The 20327-nt window shown below is 39.0% G+C and overlaps 1 protein-coding gene across 9 annotated transcripts in view; it reads left to right on the forward strand.

Moving 5' to 3' along the window:
* The first annotated feature begins 335 nt into the window (after positions 1 to 335).
* The window catches only part of LOC134347937 (HMG box transcription factor BBX), a 165677-nt gene continuing 145685 nt past the window's right edge, over positions 336 to 20327 (forward strand). For 4 of the 9 annotated variants that reach the window (XR_010018302.1, XM_063050593.1, XM_063050600.1 and 1 more), the window contains exon 1: positions 392 to 669. The gene's annotated coding sequence lies outside the window, so the exon portion shown is untranslated. Of the gene's footprint in view, positions 358 to 391; positions 670 to 1328; positions 1535 to 2081; positions 2162 to 20327 lie in introns of those variants that run through there. The other 5 variants (XM_063050594.1, XM_063050599.1, XM_063050596.1 and 2 more) reach the window with 4 other exon arrangements.

Genomic DNA, 20327 nt, shown 5'->3' on the forward strand with positions numbered 1-20327 from the left:
CTGCTGGTCCAGTTTAAACGAACTAAAAACATCGAGTTCTTGCAATAAGCCAGTTCTTTCTGTGTCTCCGTGAGAGAGAGAGAGAGAGAGAGAGAGAGAGAGAGAGCGAGAGGAAAAAAAGAACCATATGCAGCACTGCTGTGCGTGCACATATTTATATAATCTTTTTTTTCTTTTTGCAAGGGAAGGTTAGTTAAACAGTGTGTGTTGTGCCTGTTTCTGGTAGTTGTTACAGTCTGTCTCTTTGGTTGCTCACGGCTCCTGCACGGGCCTGGCAACCAATGAGGGTCCCTGTTAGTGGCAGCGCTTCTCGCCCTCGTACAAACAGCCGGGGAGAGAAGAGGACAGAGACAGTGAGTGAGTGAGTGAGTGTGTGTGAGAGAGAGAGAGAGAGAGAGGGGGGCAGAGGGAGAGCACCCTCGGGTCAGTGGGCAACTTCTCCTGCTGACTGTCACTCATACAACAACCGACTTTTCAAACACACAACTTCTCTCTCTCTCTCTTTCTGTCATCGGGCCGGTGATCATCCTGCACATTAATACGGGAGGGAGAGAGAGAGAGAGAGAGAGAGGACAGAGAGGAGAGAGAGAGAGAGACTGGGAGAGAGGGAGGCTTTAACCGGCCGCTAGCGCTGGACTGGAGTCTGGGCCGCCGCCACCCGCCCGCCAGGTGTGTACCATAAGACACTTGCCATCGACCGTTTCTCAGCCACTTGTAAACTTTTCCTCTTTAATTTTTGTTTTGTTGTGTGCTTTTCACGACACTGATGGGTTGTGGCGTTCCGTGTGAGGGACTCGAGTAGGCCAGGAGAGAGTGAGCTAGCTAGGCCAGTGGTAACAGAGAGGGAGCCGGCTGATAAAACTGTTAGCCCAGGGCAGGGCAGGGCAGCTGCGAGTGGGGTTTGTGGTGACTTAAAAACTCCACCGGGGGCTAGCCGGCATCCGTGCTGGGGCTGAGTGTGGGCGGGGGAGGGGGCTAAATCCACAGATTACAGTCAGTCAGCGCTGGCTGTCTCCATACTGTACAATAATGTGATGTTGTCAATAACTTGGGTGCCAGAGAGGGAGGGAGGGAGGCCTAGTACTTCAACACCACCCCCACCCCTTCTAATATTTTCTGTTGTTGTCTCGCACAAACTCTCCTGTTTGTTTTTGTTTCTCTCGTTCACCGTGGAATCAACGTTTGCTGCTTGGGGGTCGGAGGGCGTTTATTGCCTTCGGTTTTCTGTCATGGTAAAACAAAAATAAGGACGGGTGAGGGGGGGGGTTGTGGGTGGAGAGAAGGAACTGGATCGTTTCTGAAAGAGAGATCCGTGTGTGTAACGGCGAGAGATCAGCTGGTGCGTTCAGCCCCGGTTATAACAAAGTCTCTGCTAATGGGAGAGAGGGAGAGAGAAGCCCAATTCACCACGTTTTAATCTTTCCTGAGAACGTTCTGCGGCCACATCGCCGTTTATTTTCTGTTTCTCTTTCCATGGAAAGAGTTTTAGTTACCGTCGTGACCTCGGCCGAAGAAAATATGATGGATAAATAAGGTAGAGACAATATCGCTGTCTGCTCTATTATACCTGCTTTTTCTGCCCTTTCCTTGCTGTGATCAAATCGCATTATCGCTTCCCACGAGATCTGGTGTTGAATACAGTCGTGCTGTAAAGTCCCTCCTGTTTGTCTTTTTAAGGTTGCACTTTTTATAAAGTGAAATTTCCTAGTCCTGTTGATTGGATACCCCCTTCCCCTCACCGTTTATGAGGACCGATGGCGTTGGTGAGGATAGAGCTGAAACCATTCCATGCCCTGCAAATTACACGTCCAAGCCTTGCATACAGTCACTCAGACCAGGGCACTTTTTTTCCTCTTAAAATATTATTAGTTTGCAAAAATACGCGGACAGATCACTGAATCGCCTGGTGATAATTCATCAGAAATCTAACCTTGCAACTAAAGGACGGTTGGGTCGAGCCAGGACTGAGAAACCAGCACTGAAATGGCAGCAAATGCCGCTTGTTTTGGGGAGTTTTTCCTCTCACACAGAGTGAGGTTTGCACTTCGTTTCCCCGAAGCAAGATGGACTCTCGCGCTGTGTCTTGTCAGCCTTTAGATCGACATTTTGCACACAGCGATGCAAACTTGAGCTTGGCCTACTTTGCTCTGCAATAATTATGGTGGGTTGGAAGAATTCGGTAATATTTAAACGGTGATGACTTTAAAATATAACTTAGTCACTGTACTTTTTGTTGTTGGGTTTGCTTCTGCCGAGTTGCATGTATCAGATTTTTTTGTCTGTTGTTGCAAGTAGTCCTTTTCCGGAACACCCCGTATTTTGACGTACGGTTACAGTGTACCTGTGTTGTGAGCTTATAAAAGTGATTGATTTCACACTTTATATCATTCTTCAGTACTGAGCAAAACTGTAAAAATACAGCATATTGTACTATTTTAATACGTAAGGCGTAGTGTACGTCCCATGTGCCGAGTATGTATAGCCCTGTCGTGTGCCGCTGACAAGTCCTGTAACTACTGGTTGGGGCTAGTGAGTCAGTAGCTAGTACGTACAAGATTTACAGTTGATCTTATGCAAATTCGTCGCATTTTACCGAATTACTTAAATACTAACATTCTTTTAAGTCAATTATGATATGGGTAATTTGCACTTCGAGTCATTGTAAATTTTAATTCGTATTCAGATTAAGTACAGGTGTATTATTGAGGTGTTGAGTATTTCAAAATCTCAGAAAATGCTAATGTTTTCAACATATCAATTAATTCAGTAGGATATTGCTGAACATCAATGGGTAAAAGTTATTGCTAGAAGAAAATGACCCAAAGGAATTAATCAAAATATCTTGCAATTGTCGAGTACTTCATAGGAAATGGCTGTAGCTGTATTATTAAAAAAAGATTTCATTCATTAAAATACTTAATGCATAGCTAATATATTCTGTGCTGATTGTTGGTGGTCTTCATTATAAGGAAGATGAACTGAAGCTTTCTTGATTGGTCATAAAGTAGCCAATTGGAGCAGTGGCTAGCCAGATTTGAAGTTTATTATAGAAGTATCACTAATTGATTTGACTAAGTTCAAGAAAACTTCAACTGTCAGCTTTAAAGATTTTGGCTAAATGAAAGCCCATGTGTGTTTTGAAGGGTAATCTATGTTCAAAATGCCATTATTAGTATTTTCTAGCAGTTGCACTGTTTGCATTACCGGTGGCAAGCACAGTTAAGTGATTCTTACAAAAAAGACTGTGGAGAAGGAATGTAAGAATGGCAAGTATCTTAATGGTTGTTGCCAAGAGCTGTCGACCCAAAATGGTGGTGGAAAATGAGTTTGTTTGAAGCGTGTATACAGTTGGTGTGTTGAACAACAATTACTACTTGATATCAGCGACTTTTTTTAATGTTACTCAGATAATTGTATTAGAAAAAAATCGAAGCATATGGTGTAACAAAAATAAAGTGTCCATTGTATTCTGGGGAATAATTATGATTTTAGACAGAAATTGTATTTTACTTAACAATTTTCATCAATAATATGTTGTACAATCTGCATAAACAGGTGAAGGCTGCGAGAGTATATTTTCACATGTTGGAATTTACCTAGGTCAGGGATTCCTAACATTTTCTGTGTGATGGACCCCTACCTTTAACCAAGGAGTCTGTGGACCCCAGGTTGGGAACCCCTGATCTAAAATAGTGTAGTTTACCTCCACATTTTGGCAAGAGGATCACTAAGACTGCCATTAATTGGTGAGTTTATCAATCCTGATTGATGCCTTCATTGCACTTATGTTTGCCTGAATCAAAAAGCTGGAAATGTAGTCCAGTAAGTTAAAGTATTCTGCTTTCAAAAGTGATGAAGATGAACATGCATCTGAACTTTTTAGGTTGTAAAATAGTACTTTCGGCTGTGATTTCAGAGCGTGAAAGGGAATTCTAAAGTAGAATTGTAAGCAATTTTGTTAAAGTCGAATCAAAAAGGCCTTATTTTGCATTCCATTTCTTTCCTATGACTTAAATTCCATTTGCGCTAAGCTTCTGGTGTACATAATGTGCCCAATTAGTTCTCACTGGTTCAATTCTCAGTTCATTAAAAAAAAATTCAGGAACAAAAATGAGTAATCCATATGTTTGGTTGCAAAGAGGGGAAAAATAAAAGGTAGAGTTGACCTAGTTTTAGAACAGTTCATTGTTTAACCCTCTTACCCTTTACTCCACACGTTTTCCATTAATTTGTAAATTTTATTCCTACATAGACATGCCTGTTGGCCTCAAGAAGTTGGTGGTGTACAGCATTTTTGAGCCATTGCAGGCTATGTGGTAAGGTATTGATACAACTCAGTGGATTGCAAGGCCATTTCAAAGAAGATTTTTTTCACAGTAAGACCTTGATTAAGCTACTACTAATGAGAAATGTTAGTATAAAATGTTGGGCTTAAAAATTACATTTGACGGTGAGAATGTGATCTTGTTTATCTGTCAAGACTACTTGTATCAGGTGCAGAAAAGCAATTCTGCTTAAGTGTTATACCTTCCAACTGGCAAAACTTGTGTTTGTTTGGGTATGATCAGTATCCATGCTGATGGATATAAGGTTGCAGACCCTACCAGTGTTGTGTTGAGTTCTGATGCTGCTTTTAAAGAGTATTTGTAACTGTCTGTTTAACTAGACGGTCTAAACGCTAACTAGTGACTACTAGATGAAGGGAAATCGGAAGGAGTTAAGTTTGTTTTTCTGCCTCCAAGTGATTATACCTGGTAATGGGTGATCGGGGTGGATTTTGATTTTCTGCAATATAATGCCCAAGTTCTGAAGGTCTTTAACATTTCAAGGTATTAGTTAACAATTCTTAACTTATTATTGTGATCATCAGGATTAGCGCTGTTGTTAGATAATTTGGCTCGGTATGCCCTGGCATTTTTCTCGGAAAGGCTATGGAGATTTTTTGGTCAATATTAGAACATCTACCAACATCAGTTAAATGTGTGACTTTATCAACTTGCTATTGTGAAGTCTCATTGTGGACAAATTGGCTGTTGTGTTTCAATACCCAATATTTCTTAATATTGTGATTAATAAAGTATTGCTTGGCCATCTGAGTTTAGAATTTTGAACAATGGCAATAACTTTTCACATTTCTAACAAAAAAAACTTGGATAAAAATGAAATTGCCTAGAAGTAACATCCTTATTACTGCATATTGTCTCTTTTTGTGAGATAGAAAATTGAAATTAACACTAAATGTTAAGTCAAATTCACATGTATGAAGTTTGTTTGTTTGTATTTATTTTTTTAGGATCTGAGCATTGTGGTAAGGCCAGCATTTGTTTGCTGTCTCTAACTGTCCTTGAAGCCACAGTAGCGAGCTACCACCTTTACCAGGACTGTATCGGTTTCAGATGTACCTGTAGCGTGGTTGGGGAAAGAGATCTTGGATTTACATCCAGGGATGATGAAAAAAATGGTAAATATATTGCTAGTGGTCTGCCACTTGGAAAAGAATGATGAATTGGTGGCATTTGAAGCACTTACTTTTGGTGAAAGAGGTTACAGATTTGCTGTAGTTGCTGAGGAGAGTAACTGCAGTGTGTTTTGGCGATGGTACAGAACTACTGCCACTGAACACCAATACTGGAGGGAATAGATATTTAGTGTGGTGCATGAAGCACTAATGAAATGGGCTACTTTTTCCTGGAATGTCAACCTTTTGTTGATGGTGTTGAACTCATCCAGGCAGTGAAGGTTATGCCATTGCAGAAGACGTTTGGAATCTGACCTGTTCTTTTAGTCACAGTATTTATGTCAATGTAAAGACTGACATCAAAATGAGAGCAGGAGTAGGTGATCATTGGAAGCTTCAAAGAAAATATCCAGTTAATATTTCAACTGCTTATGATGGTGAGTCCCTGAACTTAAACAAGGAAGTCTAATACTTGACTATTTATCTATGCAACTGTGATTTCAGTAAGGCTTAGGATAGCTAACATTTATCTCTTTCTAGTTTAAATCCTACTTTCTCTTCCTGGTAAACACAAAATTCTGCAGATGCTGGAAATCCAGAGCAATGCATTCAAAATGCCAGAACTCAGCAGGTTAGGCAGCATCTATGGAAATTAATTTTGAACTGAGACACTTTCATCAGCTTCCTCCCCTTCCAATCCTGATGAAGGTTCTCAGGCAGAAATGTCAACTGTTTATTCATTTCCATAGATGTGTTCCAACCTTCTGAGTTCCTCTAGCTTTTTGTGTGTGTTTCTCTTCTTGGTGGCAACTTTTTTGGAAATATACTATGCCAGTTATGATTTGTGATCGTATAATGTGTTGCATAATTCTAATGAAGAATGGTTACTTGGTGAGACATTACAGAATGAGTAATTTCTGTTAAATTAAACTCCACCATGAAGGAGTCTTTTTTTTGATAGAGAAAGTGACTGCTAAATGCAACTTTTTATGTAGTATTATGTACATTCAATATTTTAAGAATGTAATTTCTGTTAACAAATTAATTTCTTGTGTAGGAGGATGTCAGTTTGCTAATATTTGACCATTGCAAGATATAGTAAAGTGGGGTTTGATTTGAAAATATCGTTATTGCGGCAGAGCTCTGGGATGCGGGTATAAGTTAATACAGTTTAGTAAACTTTAAATATGCTCAGTGTAATTTTGGTTTTATATATAAATTACACCTGAATGTATTCATTCTTTCATCATATTAGTACTAATTCATTACTTTCAGAGTGATAAAGGTAAATAAGATTTGAATTACATCACAATTGCGGTATTTGTAAAAGAGAAAACTAACCAGTTTTAATATCTTAGACCCAACCTGAAATTGTATCACATTGTTTGAATTGATTTTGAGTTAGAAGTTTGTATGTATTGCCTATTTGAACACCACAGAATCATGCATTTATTTTGTGAATGCTGTTTTGTTTAATGGGAATTTAAACCACATTAATTTTGTGTCATTTTGTCTTATGAAATAGCATATTAAGAAATGGAAGTGGCAGACCCAAGTGATAACTTCCTTTGTCAATGATGGAGTTCGTCGTTTGGTATAGGCCATTCGGCCTATCTGTTTCATGATTCATTTAAGATCATGACCTCGTACTCCATTGCTTTGATCCACACACCAAATAAAACTATTGATTCCTGCAAAGAAACCTCTTAATCTACTAGGATAACTCTGCCTTTTGAGGAAGGGTCTCTACTATAATGTAAAAATTATTTTGCTCGTATATGCTTTAAATTAAGATTATATCATCTTGATCTCGATTTCATCACCAGAGGAAAATCACTCTTTTGCTTCCACATCTAGTCTTATTAACATTTTAAGTACGCCAGTTAAATCACCTGACAACCTTCAGCACATCAGGGATGACACACAAGTCTGGTACGGTTTACCTTCATCTTTGTGCTAAACAAAGTGTTATACCAATTAAAGATGAATACGTAGAATTATTCCACTTTAAGTTGGCAGTCTAAATGACATTGATAGTAGCAATGAGAGGCCAGATGCATCAGAACTAAAGTTTTGACTGCTGTTCAGTTGGGCTGATGGCTAGGCCAAGTTTGCTGCAGTACTATGAGAAATTGAAACAAAAATGTACTTACCTCATGTATATGCAGGTGTTCATGGGAAGCACATTGTAATGGTATTGAGTTTGCTGACTGCGAAGTTCTAAACTCAAATGAAGATCTTGAGCCCTATCTGATATAGATAGCTACAGGTACCCTTACTAAAGGGAGGTTGTGCTGTCGCTACCTACACTTCAAAGATTAGTTCACTTCATTGTTTATCTTCCCAAGTGAGTTTAACTGCTAATACCCACTATTTGAGTTGTGGGTTCCCTCTTCCCTACGAAGTAGATAATACTTCCAGCTAACAAAGTGGTTTAAATGCAGTTCATTTATTTTTAGTGATCTATGTTTAAATCCAGACAAAATTCTTAAAACACATTTAAAACTGAAGTTTTCTATATTGTAAATGATTTCCAAATTGCAAACTATTTCTAAAACACAGGATTTCCCAAACACAAGTACAATTCTTATAAGCTAAAAAGACATACAGTACTAGTGAGTTGCAGACGAATGAATCATCCATCGCAGGAATCAAAGGCAGATGAATGGATTCTAATTCATCCTGATTTCCTGTCTTTCTGTCATTCTTCTTATTGTTTTTACCATTCCTAACAAGCCTGTCTGCTGTCTTACACTTCTACTGTTTTTCTGCCACTTGGGCGACTTCACGTGCATGTTGTATTTTTTTTTCAGATACATTTTTACACACGGTCCTAAAGTTTCTGGAGACAGAGCTCCAAGTTTCTCACAATTAATGCTGTGAAGTTGACTTTTTGAGTACACAAACCTTCCAACTATTAACAGATCAGCTATTCTATCTGTTAAGTGATAGTATGAATCTGGCCTGCAAGCTTTCATGCACTAAATAATCTGGCTATCATTGTTTGGTTTGAAGCAGGCCAGTTAACATAACCTTATTGTCTTGCACTGCATCTCATAAGCAGTCACCACAGCTGCTTTGGGCCAGCATCCTGTGTCCTTCAGACAGTACTGTTGTCTGCAAACTGTGCTTTTAACTTTCAACTGATTATTGCTTGCATTAACTGGAGACTGGCTCCTGTTTACATCAAGAAGTTGAGCAAAGAATATTAGTTGGAAGTTTATCTTGCTCAAAAACAACTCTTTGATCTCTGGAAGCTCACAGCTGCTGCGTCAGAAAGCTGGGCTTGGTTAAGAAAGAAGGCCATGTGGCCCTGGACAGTGACTATCCATCTCATTAGAATATCAGGAGTATGAATGAAGTTGCCACAGGATGAATTATTTGTTTGATCACAATTTGTGTCAAATTGCTCTTTCTTGCAATTGGAGATGCAGAAGAAGTTAAAGGTCATGTGGATGTAAAGGAAAGCGGCACCATGGTAAGAATATCAAGCATAACTTCTATTAAATGATGACGCAAATGTGAGGGACTAAAATTTCTTGTTAAAAGTTGATTAATTGGATACTTAAATTTTTTTATAAGTGGTCAGTTTGTCTTTGAGTTTCTGTGCAGGTAAATAATCAGAATCTGGTTTGTTATCACCGGCATGTGTCGTGAACTTTGTTAACTTAGCAGCGGTTTAATGCAATACATAATATAGAAGGAAAATAAATAAATTACAGTATATGTATATTGAATAGATTAAAAATTGTGCAAAAACAGAAATACTATATATTTTAAAAATGAGGTCATGTTCACAGGTTCAGTGTCCATTTAGGAATCGGATGGCAGAGGGGAAGAAACTGTTCCTGAATCGCAGAGTATGTGCCTTCAGGCTTCTGTACCTCCTACCTGATAGTAACAATGAGAAAAGGGCACTCCCTGTGTACTGGGGGTCCTTATTAATGGACACTGCCTTTCTGTGACACCGCTCCTTGAAGATGTCTTGGGGACTTTGTAGGCTAGTACCCAAAATGGAGCTGACTAAATTTACGACCCTCTGCAGCTTCATTCGGTCCTGTGCAGTAGCCCCCCTCCACCCATACCAGACATGTATTATATGAGAGAGGGCCAAAAAGCCCATAGATATTATTTATTTTTATCTCTCCTACAGGCAGTATGGTAGTGCAGCAGTTAGTGTGATGCTCTTGTAGCTCGGGGCGTTGGAGCTCAATTCCGGTGTCCTGAGTAAGAAAGTCTGTACATTCTTCCTGTGAGCATGTGGGTTTCCATTGGGTGCTCCAAAGCTGTACTGGTTAGTGGGTTAATTGGTCATTGTAAATTGTCCTGTGATTAGGCTAGTGGTGGGTTGATGGGTGGCACAGCTGGCTGGACTGGAAGAGTGTGTTCCACACTGTATCTCTAAATAAACATAAAATAAATGATAATCTGGTATATAAACTGGTAGAGCATTCTTTCATAGTACAGACACTTTAGCTATGTCATGTGTGCCACAATATTGGAATATCTGTATTTCTGTTCACATGCAGAAAAACTTAAGTTTCTTGATTATGTGGTGTAAATTATGAAGCCTGCTTTATGATATCCTGATTATTCAGTGTGGTCCTTTGATATGCTTGTTATTGCCAAATTGCACTTCATTAGGTGGCTGAGACTTTTTGAGTGTTGAAGGATTTCCAGAATTTTGTCCAATTAACGTAGTATTTTATGATGGATCAACTTGAGGCAAAATTTGACCGTGGCAATGTGATGAAACCTCCAAGAATGGTGGTTCATTCTCCTGGAGAACGTTTTTTTCCACGTGCTTGCTTGATCTGCATTTTACTTGCCATATGTAAGATCAGCCATGGTATTGTCCAAGTCTTCCTATCTACAGAATCAGACTGCTTCATTTTTGAGAAGTAATGGATTTGACTGTTCCAATGATTTTCTGCAATGATGTCACAGGGATTGGTCTCTAGCAAATGTGTATTGCTTCAGCCAGGAAAGAATAGTTTCCTTAGATTTACATTTCCTTTAGTTTTAATGGGGTTCTTTGACATTACAATTGCTGCTTTGAAGTCAAATGTAAACTCTTGCAATTTGCCTATGGAGTTTAATTTCTTAGTCCATGCAATGAGATCTGGAGCAAAATGCTCCTAATGGAAATAAATCTGAGCATGTATATAATTCCTGACGTAGGGTCTCGGCCTGAAACGTCGACTGTACCTCTTCCTAGAGATGCTGCCTGGCCTGCTGCGTTCACCAGCAACTTTGATGTGTGTTGCTTGAATTTCCTGCATCTGCAGAATTCCTGTTGTTTGCATGTATATAATTACATCATCATTTTGCTGATGATTGAGACTAGTTGATGGTGTAGCAACTGGTCTGACTGGATTTTGCTTTGTTTATTTCTGGAACTGGACAATTCAAGGCAGTTTTCCCACTTAGTAGGGTACATGCCATTGTGTTCTGACAAAAGGCCTCCAAGGTGAAATGGCCTTTTTCTCTTCCTATGTATGGCCTGACCTACTGAGTCATTCCAGCATTTTCTGATTTTTTTTTCTCTCTCTCTGTTTTACTTTGCCATCATCTGAAATTTTTGAACTACAAGTTAAATGTTATATTTTGTACCTGTGTTGGAAACATTTGGTTAGTGGTAAGGGTTATTATTAGCTGTGAATACACACTTCTAGCTGGCTACTGTCAATTTGGGATCATTCAGAACTCTTCTGTCATGTTTCATTGAAGAATCACTAGTTCGGTTTCTAGGATGTGTTCATGGCTTTACAGGGCAACTTGGAGTCCTTGGAGTCAAGACTAATTTGAAGTTATTGAAATATTTAAGCTCCTGAGGGAACTTGATAAGAAAGTTGCTGTGACAGTTCCCAAACTAAATGGAATAGTCTCAGGAAAAAAAGGACTCTCATTTCTCCACTGAAGTTTATAAATATATGGAGTTGCCTTAAGATAACTGCAGATGTTGATTCAGAAAGAATACCAAGATTGAGGAATTGTTTTGATTACAGGGGAATCCTGGATCTTGGGGGCCAGAAAGGAATGTTTGGAAGTCAAAGATCAGATCTGGGGTTGAGTGTGATCCAGGATTAACCATGATGGAATGGTGGAGCAGAGATGGGCTGAATAGCCTAGTTCTGCTTCTATGTCTTTTGTACACCAGATAAATGGTGAAAGCGCAATAAACACTCCAGTCTGCTCCTATTTCATATATTCTTCAACTGAATATATTTATTATTGTCAGAAGTACTAACATACAGTGAAAAACTATTTTGCCTGCCACCATACAGATCATTTCATTACAATGATGCATTCAGATAGTAAAAAGGAAAACAATGCAGAATAAACGTGTTACAGTTACAGAGAAAATGTAGAGTAGGGAAACAATCAGGTGTAAGGCCATAATGAGGTAGGTTGTGAGGTGAAGAGTCAATCTTATTTGACAAGGGGACAATTCAGTAGTCTAACAGTGGGATCAAAGGCGTCCTTCAGCTTGATGGTATACCCTTCCAGGCTTTTGTATCTACTGCCTGATGGGAGGTGGGAGAATACAGAATGTCTGGGGTTGTGGGGGGTCCTTGATTATGCTGGCATTGTGCCGAGGCAGTGAGAAGTATACCTCCAGAGAGGGGAAGCTGGTTGTCATGATGTGCTGGTTGTCATGATGTGCTGAGCTGTGCCCACAACTTTCTGCAGGTGCTTATGGTCTTGAGCAAATCTGTGAATGTGATCCATTCGGATAGGATGCTTTCGTCTTAATCTCTGTTTAGTGACCTACAGTGTGTCCTGCTTAAACACTGCCTTAAATTTAAAGATCTTGCTCTTGTTTTCAGATTCTTCCAATATCTTATTCTTCTGGATCTCTGTAATCTCCAGTTTCAAAATATTTCAGCCCTCCTGATTATCTCCAGTGAAAATTACAGAATTTAGTCACTTTACCATTGGCAGCAAGTACCCTAATTCCCATTTTGATTCTTTTCATTCCTTTCATTCTTCTCTAGAGGCTTTGGGTCATTTGTAGTAATATTGCTTGAAGTGGTTTGGTGTCAAATTTTGCTTGATAATATTCCTTGTGAAGTGCCTGGGAATATTTTGCTACACATAATGTTTTGCTGTACTATGTATTTCAGATGTTTAATAATACTACACAAAGTAAATTGAGTTAGCTGAAGACTTATTTGTGATGCTGTGGACTTTATAGTGAGGCAGAATGATTCATGTGCTGGATACTACTATTTGAATATGGTTCCTAATGTCTTTTGCACTTACGTGCTTAGCTTTGTTTTTGTTGAGGTTGGGGATTTCTATCGGGTTTATTTGATTGCCATTGTTTACAACTGGATGTGGTAGGAATCGGAGCCATGATCTGATTCCTTTTTTGTGCAATCTCTTGGCTCTTCCGGTGATTTAGCAGATGTGTAGTAGAGTGTTGTATCTTTACCATGTTGTCATCTTATTTAATACCTATCTATATTCTGTGAACCAGGGTGCATCTTGATTTATTGGTTGTGAGAAATATGCTAAGCTGTGATCTTTATTCATCTAATCATGGGGTATGGACATCAGTGGTAAGCCAGAACTTGATGCTCATTCTTGATCAAACTTTTCTCTTCACTTTTAGTTCATGGTAGTGGGCTCCAGATAGATTTTGATCTGTTAATTTTGTAAGGATAGAATTTTGGGCATTATCATAGAAATAACTGCAGTGGAATATTTTATTGCTTTTAACACTTATACACCAAAAAAAATTAACTCCTTTTTGCATTCCAAATATTTTTTACACCTCCTATTTTACACCTCCTCAAAAGCAACATCCATATTTTGGTGCCATGACTTTTGGCAGCATTCTCACTTGGGAAGAAACATCTGTTTCACTTTTCTTAAATCTGGGCTTCTCTGATTATTCTTTGACAGTCCCTTTAACATATTTCTATTTTGGCCAATTAATTATCATATTCAATAAAAGTACCAGGCTATGAAACCACCACTCTCCAAGACAAACTATTCATCAATCTTAAACATTCATTCTCTTCTCTGATGGATGCAGTGAGCATGGTCACTGTAATTACATGTCTCAACTTTTGAGACATCACTTGTGACCTTTACCACTGAAAGGACAAGGGTAGCAAGTGCACATTAACACCAGAACCCATTGATTTTCCTCGAAGACCCATACCAACTTGATTTAAAAACATATAACCGTACAATCATTGTCGCTGGGTTTAAACTGTGGGGCACCCTCTCCATTAGCAGAATAGGAATACCTTCCCTGGAAGGACCTCAGTTTTTCAAGTTGGTTCACTACCACCTCTTAAAGACTACGAGAAATGACCTATAAATGTTGGCCTTGCCAGTGGTGTCTGAGTCTCAAGAAACTGAATAAATACTACAGGATTTGATCTGGCATTGGTAAATAAATGTATGGAGATAAAAAGATAGTTTTTATTTGCAATACAAAAAAAATTTTAAAATCTGACTAGAAATATTGAAGGACTGTTTCTGTAGACAATGATAAGTAAAACTATGTGTGCTTTATTGACATTATTGGAAAAAAGACTTTATTAAAATCATTGAAATTTACAGCTTTTTTGTTGTAAGAAGGTAGAGTTGAGGGAGATGATCAACCAAGATCATAAATAATATCAGAATGGATCAAAGGGCCAAACAGTCTACCCCTGCTTTTTATTCATGTTTTTAAATGGATTAAGATTGGATTTTATGACTTGGTCTGAATGGAACACTTTCTTTCATACTACAAGTGATGGGACTCTGTCACTGAACATGGTTGTTGCTGTTGCAATAGGTGTGTGCTGTTTTTAGTGAAAGAAATTTGAAATAAAAGTATTTTCAGAAATACTTAACAGCCTATGCAGAATTTGTGAAAAGAAAGACGAGTGTTAAAATCTTAGGTATTTGGGTTAAAGTCATGGAAGGCCAGGCATCAATCTGAAAAATTGAACTTTGAATATTTCTCTTGTGCAAAAGTTCCCATATCTGATCATTTTCAGCAGTTTCTGAATATTTTTTAAATATAATAACTGTTTAAATACTCTGTGGCTTGGGGTAACTAGAAGATGGAAATTTTACTTTCTGTTTGACTTTTGCATTGTTCGCTAACCTTATTTTCTAAACGTTTTTTAAATACATTTTCTAAATCATATATATTTAGCTTTTATAGATATGTGAAAAGAAAAAGATTGGTTAAGACAAGTGTAGGTCCCCTACAGACAGAAACAGGTGAATTGATTATGGAGAGCAAGGACATGGCAGACCAACTGAATAATTACTTTGTTCTGTCTTCAGTAAGGAGGACATAAATAATCTTCCGGAAATAGTAGGAAACAGAGGGTCCAGTGAGATGGAGGAACTGAGGGAAATACATGTTAGTAGGGAAGTGGTGTTAGGTAAATTGAAGGGATTAAAGGCAGACAAATCCCCAGGGCCAGATGGTCTGCATCCCAGAGTGCTTAAGGAAGTAACCCAAGAAATGGTGGATGCATTAGTGATAATTTTTCAAAACTCTTTAGATTCTGGACTAGTTCCTGAGGATTGGAGGGTGGCTAATGTAACCACACTTTTTAAAAAAGGAGGGAGAGAGAAACCAGGGAATTATAGACCGGTTAGCCTAACATCGGTGGTGGGGAAACTACTAGAGTCAGTTATCAAAGATGTGATAACAGCACATTTGGAAAGTGGTGAAATCATCGGACAAAGTCAGCATGGATTTGTGAAAGGAAAATCATGTCTGACGAATCTCATAGAATTTTTTGAGGATGTAACCATTAGAGTGGATAGGGGAGAACCAATGGATGTGGTATATTTGGATTTTCAAAAGGCTTTTGACAAGGTCCCACGCAGGAGATTAGTGTGCAAACTTAAAGCACACGGTATTGGGGGTAAGGTATTGATGTGGATAGAGAATTGGTTGGCAGACAGGAAGCAAAGAGTGGGAATAAACGGGACCTTTTCAGAATGGCAGGCAGTGACTAGTGGGGTACCGCAAGGCTCAGTACTGGGACCCCAGTTGTTTACAATGCATATTAATGACTTGGATGAGGGAATTAAATGCAGCATCTCCAAGTTTGCAGATGACACGAAGCTGGGCGGCAGTGTTAGCAGTGAGGAGGATGCTAAGAGGGATGCAGGGTGACTTGGATAGGTTGGGTGAGTGGGCAAATTCATGGCAGATGCAATTTAATGTGGATAAATGTGAAGTTATCCACTTTGGTGGCAAAAACAGGAAAACAGATTATTATCTGAATGATGGCCGATTAGGAAAAGGGGAGGTGCAACGAGACCTGGGTGTCATTATACACCAGTCATTGAAAGTGGGCATGCAGGTACAGCAAGCGGTGAAAAAGGCGAATGGTATGCTGGCATTCATAGCAAGAGGATTCAAGTACAGGAGCAGGGAGGTACTACTGCAGTTGTACAAGGCCTTGGTGAGACCATACCTGGAGTATTGTGTGCAGTTTTGGTCCCCTAATCTGAGGAAAGATATCCTTGCCATAGAGGGAGTACGAAGAAGGTTCACCAGATTGATTCCTGGGATGGCAGGACTTTCATATGATGACAGACTGGATGAATTAGGCTTATACTCGTTGGAATTTAGAAGATTGAGGGGGGATCTGATTGAAACGTATAAAATCCTAAAGGGATTGGACAGGCTAGATGCAGGAAGATTGTTCCCGGTGTTGGGGAAGTCCAGAACGAGGGGTCACAGTTTGAGGATAAGGGGGAATCCTTTTAGGACTGAGATGAGGAAAAACTTCTTCACACAGAGAGTGGTGAATCTGTGGAATTCTCTGCCACAGGAAACAGTTGAGGCCAGTTCATTGGCTATATTTAAGAGGGAGTTAGATATGGCCCTTGTGGCTAAAGGGATCGGGGGTATGGAGGGAAGGCTGGTGCAGGGTTCTGAGTTGGATGATCAGCCATGATCATACTGAATGGCGGTGCAGGCTCGAAGGGCCGAGTGGCCTACTCCTGCACCTATTTTCTATGTTTCGATCAGGTGAAAGCTCATTAGCCTGAAATGTTAACTCCATGTCTCCTCAGAAGCTTCCTGGCTTGAGTATTTCAAACATTTTCTCTTTTTATTTCAGATTCCTGGAATCTTCAGTTTGTTGCTTTGCTTTATGACTTATTTTTCCATTCATATTTCAGCAGTTTAAGGATTTTGATTTGGTGTTTTGTGCTGTTTTGGTCACCACAGTATAGGAAGTATATGGAGGATTTGGAGAGGGTGTAGGGAGGTTTATCACGTCATTGCCAGGATTGGAGTCTATTAGCTATAAGAAGAGGTTACAAAAATTTGGATTTGTTTCTTCTGGAGGTCTGTGCTCAGGGATGACATAAAATAATGAAAGGCATAGATAAGATGGATTATCAGAGTCTTTCTCCGGTAGGAAATGTCAAGTGCTTGAAGAAATAGGTTTGAACTGAGAGGCTGAAAGTTTAAAGGAGATTTGTAAGGCAATATTTTTACACGATGTGGTTGGTGCCTGCAGCATATGCCAGGGGAGGTGGGAGAAGCAGATATGATGACAGTGTTTAGGAGGATAAACAGAGACTGGAGGGATTTGAAAATGTGCAGGCAAACGTGGTGGACTGAAGAGCCTTTTTCTGTGATGTACTGTTCTTTACTCTTTGCTCTAGCTCTGTGGCTGAAAGTTTTGATCGCCATTTGGGCTTCACACAAATTATTTGAATGCACTCTTTCTAAACATTCTTTTTCAGTTCATTTTCTTTTGACTTCTCTGTCTAGCTGTCAATCTCTTTTCTTTGTCCCTCCCCCTCATTCTGATACTGCTTCCCCCTTTTTGTAAGTCTCCATCTAAATCTCTTTATGGTTTCTCTTTCTCTTCCCCTTTCTGTATTCCTATCTGTCTCACTGTCTTATAGACTGTCAGTTTCAGACTGCTGAAACTCTCTTATAATTGCAGGAATGTTATATAGTACTTTGATTGTCAAAACATTAAGCAGTAGAGCTTGCCATGATTCTTGATGTGCTTAGCACTACGAAGGGTCTTGACTGGAAATTCAGATGCACCGTGAATTTCCTGAGTGCACCCTGAATGGAGTGCTAGATCAGTGCAGCACCCAGCACCCAGGTACTTATGGCCTATTTCTGCTGTTGACCCCTTTACTGAAAAGTTCAGTTGCACAATTGTAGTGGCAAACGTGCCAGCTGTTCTCTGTGCAGAGACCAGGTTCCGAATGGTTGAAAGCCACAGGCTTGATTGGCCCACTTTGGCCATGAGGTGGAGGGATTAAAGCCTTTGAATAGGGAAGAATCAAGGTATGGCAGTGCGGGTGGAGGGAGTGCTGATTGGGGATCAGCAGTGCAGAGAATGCAGGATGAAATTAGGAAAGTATCAGATCAGAAATGCAAAGGACTTTAGAGCTAGCTGTGTTAGTGAGAGGGGTTTTGGAGTTACTGGAGACAGTTGGTGAAGGAGGGTTGGGAATGATCCAATCACAAACAAGAGAAAATCTGTAGGTGCTGGCAATCTAAGCAACACACATAAAATGCTAGAGGAACTCAGCAGGCCAAGCAGCATCTATGGAAAAGAGTACAGTTGATGTTCCGGGCTGAAACCCTTCAGCAGGACTGGAGGAAAAAAGATGAGTCGAGCCAAAAGGTGGGGGGGGGCGGTGGGAGTGGAAGGAGAAAGGCAAGGTGATAGGTGAAACTGGGAGGGGGTGTGAAGTAAGGAGCTGGGAAGTTGATTGGACAAAAGGCCATTGAAGAAAGAAAAGGGAGGGAGGAGCACCAGAGGGAGGCGATGAGCGGTCAAGTGAGATTGAGAGTCAGAGTGATGAGGTGGTGTTAGGCGGAGTGTGACATTGCTAATCCTATTATATGGCGGGTACCCCAATTCAACACTGTATTTTAAAGCACTAAAGGGTATCACAGATGGTATTCTGGAAGAATCATTGCTGGGCACTTTACATATAACATGGTCTTTTCAACGATCTCTTTGTGGTAAATAATATTGCCCAATGTACCCAAAAACAACAGGTCAGATTTGCAGAGTGAAGTGACCTGAAAATGGTCATGACTATATCTCGTGTATGTTGGAATTTGGTGGGGGGGGGGGGGAATAATGCAGTTTTCCATTCCATTATACAGAGTGATGTAATTGTAGATCTAGGCAATTTTTTTTATGGAGACCAGAAATATTCCTCATTTACTGTCAGCATTTTAAAGTGGCATCCTATGGAGTTCATGAACTCCATATGTACTATTAAGCATCCTCTCTAAATGGAGAAGGATATGTGTTGTAAAATAGGAAAAAAATGAAGCCAATTTTTTCCTATTTTACAACACATATCCTTCTCCCGTTCAAATTAATGTTACCAATTCAGAGCTGAAGTGTAATGATTTTGCTCTGGGATTGGATCACAAACAACTGGATTAAAAATTATACAGAATTACTTTTTAAGGGAGATAAATTAATGTTCTGATATGAAGTGTTAAGCAATGGAGGCATGCATCAGGAAGTTAGTTGTGGAGGCCTATGTAAAATTTGTAATGATTGCTTAATAATTTTATAATATGAACTTTAATAAATAATGTAAACTTTAAACTTTGTATCAATAATCCTGATGAAGTGCCTTGGCCCAAAATGTTGACTTTTTATTCCCCTTCATATATGCTGCCTAACTTGCTGAGTTCCTGCATTATGTGTTTGTACTGTAAGTATATTTATTTCATGTTGCTGAAATTTCATGATAAGTAAGTGATCAGTGTAGATGAGTTAATAATGAAAGCTACTTTGATGCCTGTAGAGGCTGCTGAACACTCTGGCTCCCCTTACTGGCCAGAAAATACTGTGGACCTTGGTGCTAGGGAAACCATTTATACAGTATGATTATGTTATAGATAAGGGAAACCTGGGTCTCAGCTAACAGCCCATAATTTAACTTCGAACTTTAATAATATTAACGCTATTTAGCAGAGGGAACATAAAGGTTTACTAAGGTCTGACAAACAACATTTATCTCCCTTTCTATTTTTTGGATGTTGAGAGTATTTAAATGAAACAATTGTAATTTTTAAAAAAATCTTGTAGCTGCTTCTGAAGTCCTGGCCATTTGTCCCTATCTGAAAAAAGATACAACACATGTCACCAATTCGTTTTTCAGTTTATAATCATAATTATTTCCTTCATGATTAAAACACAAATATGGAATCAGGATTTTTTTTCAATAAATTAGAAAACATTTGTGTAACACAGCATTAAATGCTAACTTTTTTCTGCAATGCACGAAAGGTACATGCAAGAACTGCCTGTAATTAACTTCTAACTTAGCTATTTCATATTGCCTGTAGATGTTCTTGTGTTTTTATTTCCTGTAGCCATATAAGTACCAGTGCTTGTTAGTTTAAACAATTATGGCTTCAACCAAAAGTGTAGTTGAGTATTAATTCTTACAGCCTCCTATCTCAAATAAGAACATTTGGCTACAACACTCTGTGCTTGAGTTGTTTTTTTTAAATTTTTATCACAACTTTGTGGAGTTGTGTCTCAGACAATTGTAGTAGAGATGCATTGGTATTTTGTTTAAAATAGTGTTTGGTATCCTTTGGGGAAAATTGAGGAAAATATGTGAAATTGAAATTCTTACTATTTATTACTTAGATAATTGTTATATGATTCAGCTGGAAAATTGTACCAAATCAGGTATCCTTATCAAATTTTTTCGCAAACAGAATTATGAAAAAATAATAATTTTAATAAGGGCTTCTTTCAGAAAATTTGATTTTAAAATCTGACTAATGACTGGTTTCATCATTTTACAAGTGTGAAACTTGCTGCTGATTCAGTAAAATTGGCACTTTGTTTCTCTAAAATGAAAATCTTGA

This window comes from Mobula hypostoma, chromosome 6 (assembly GCF_963921235.1).
Source record: "Mobula hypostoma chromosome 6, sMobHyp1.1, whole genome shotgun sequence".
Classification (NCBI taxonomy): Eukaryota; Metazoa; Chordata; class Chondrichthyes; order Myliobatiformes; family Myliobatidae; genus Mobula; species Mobula hypostoma.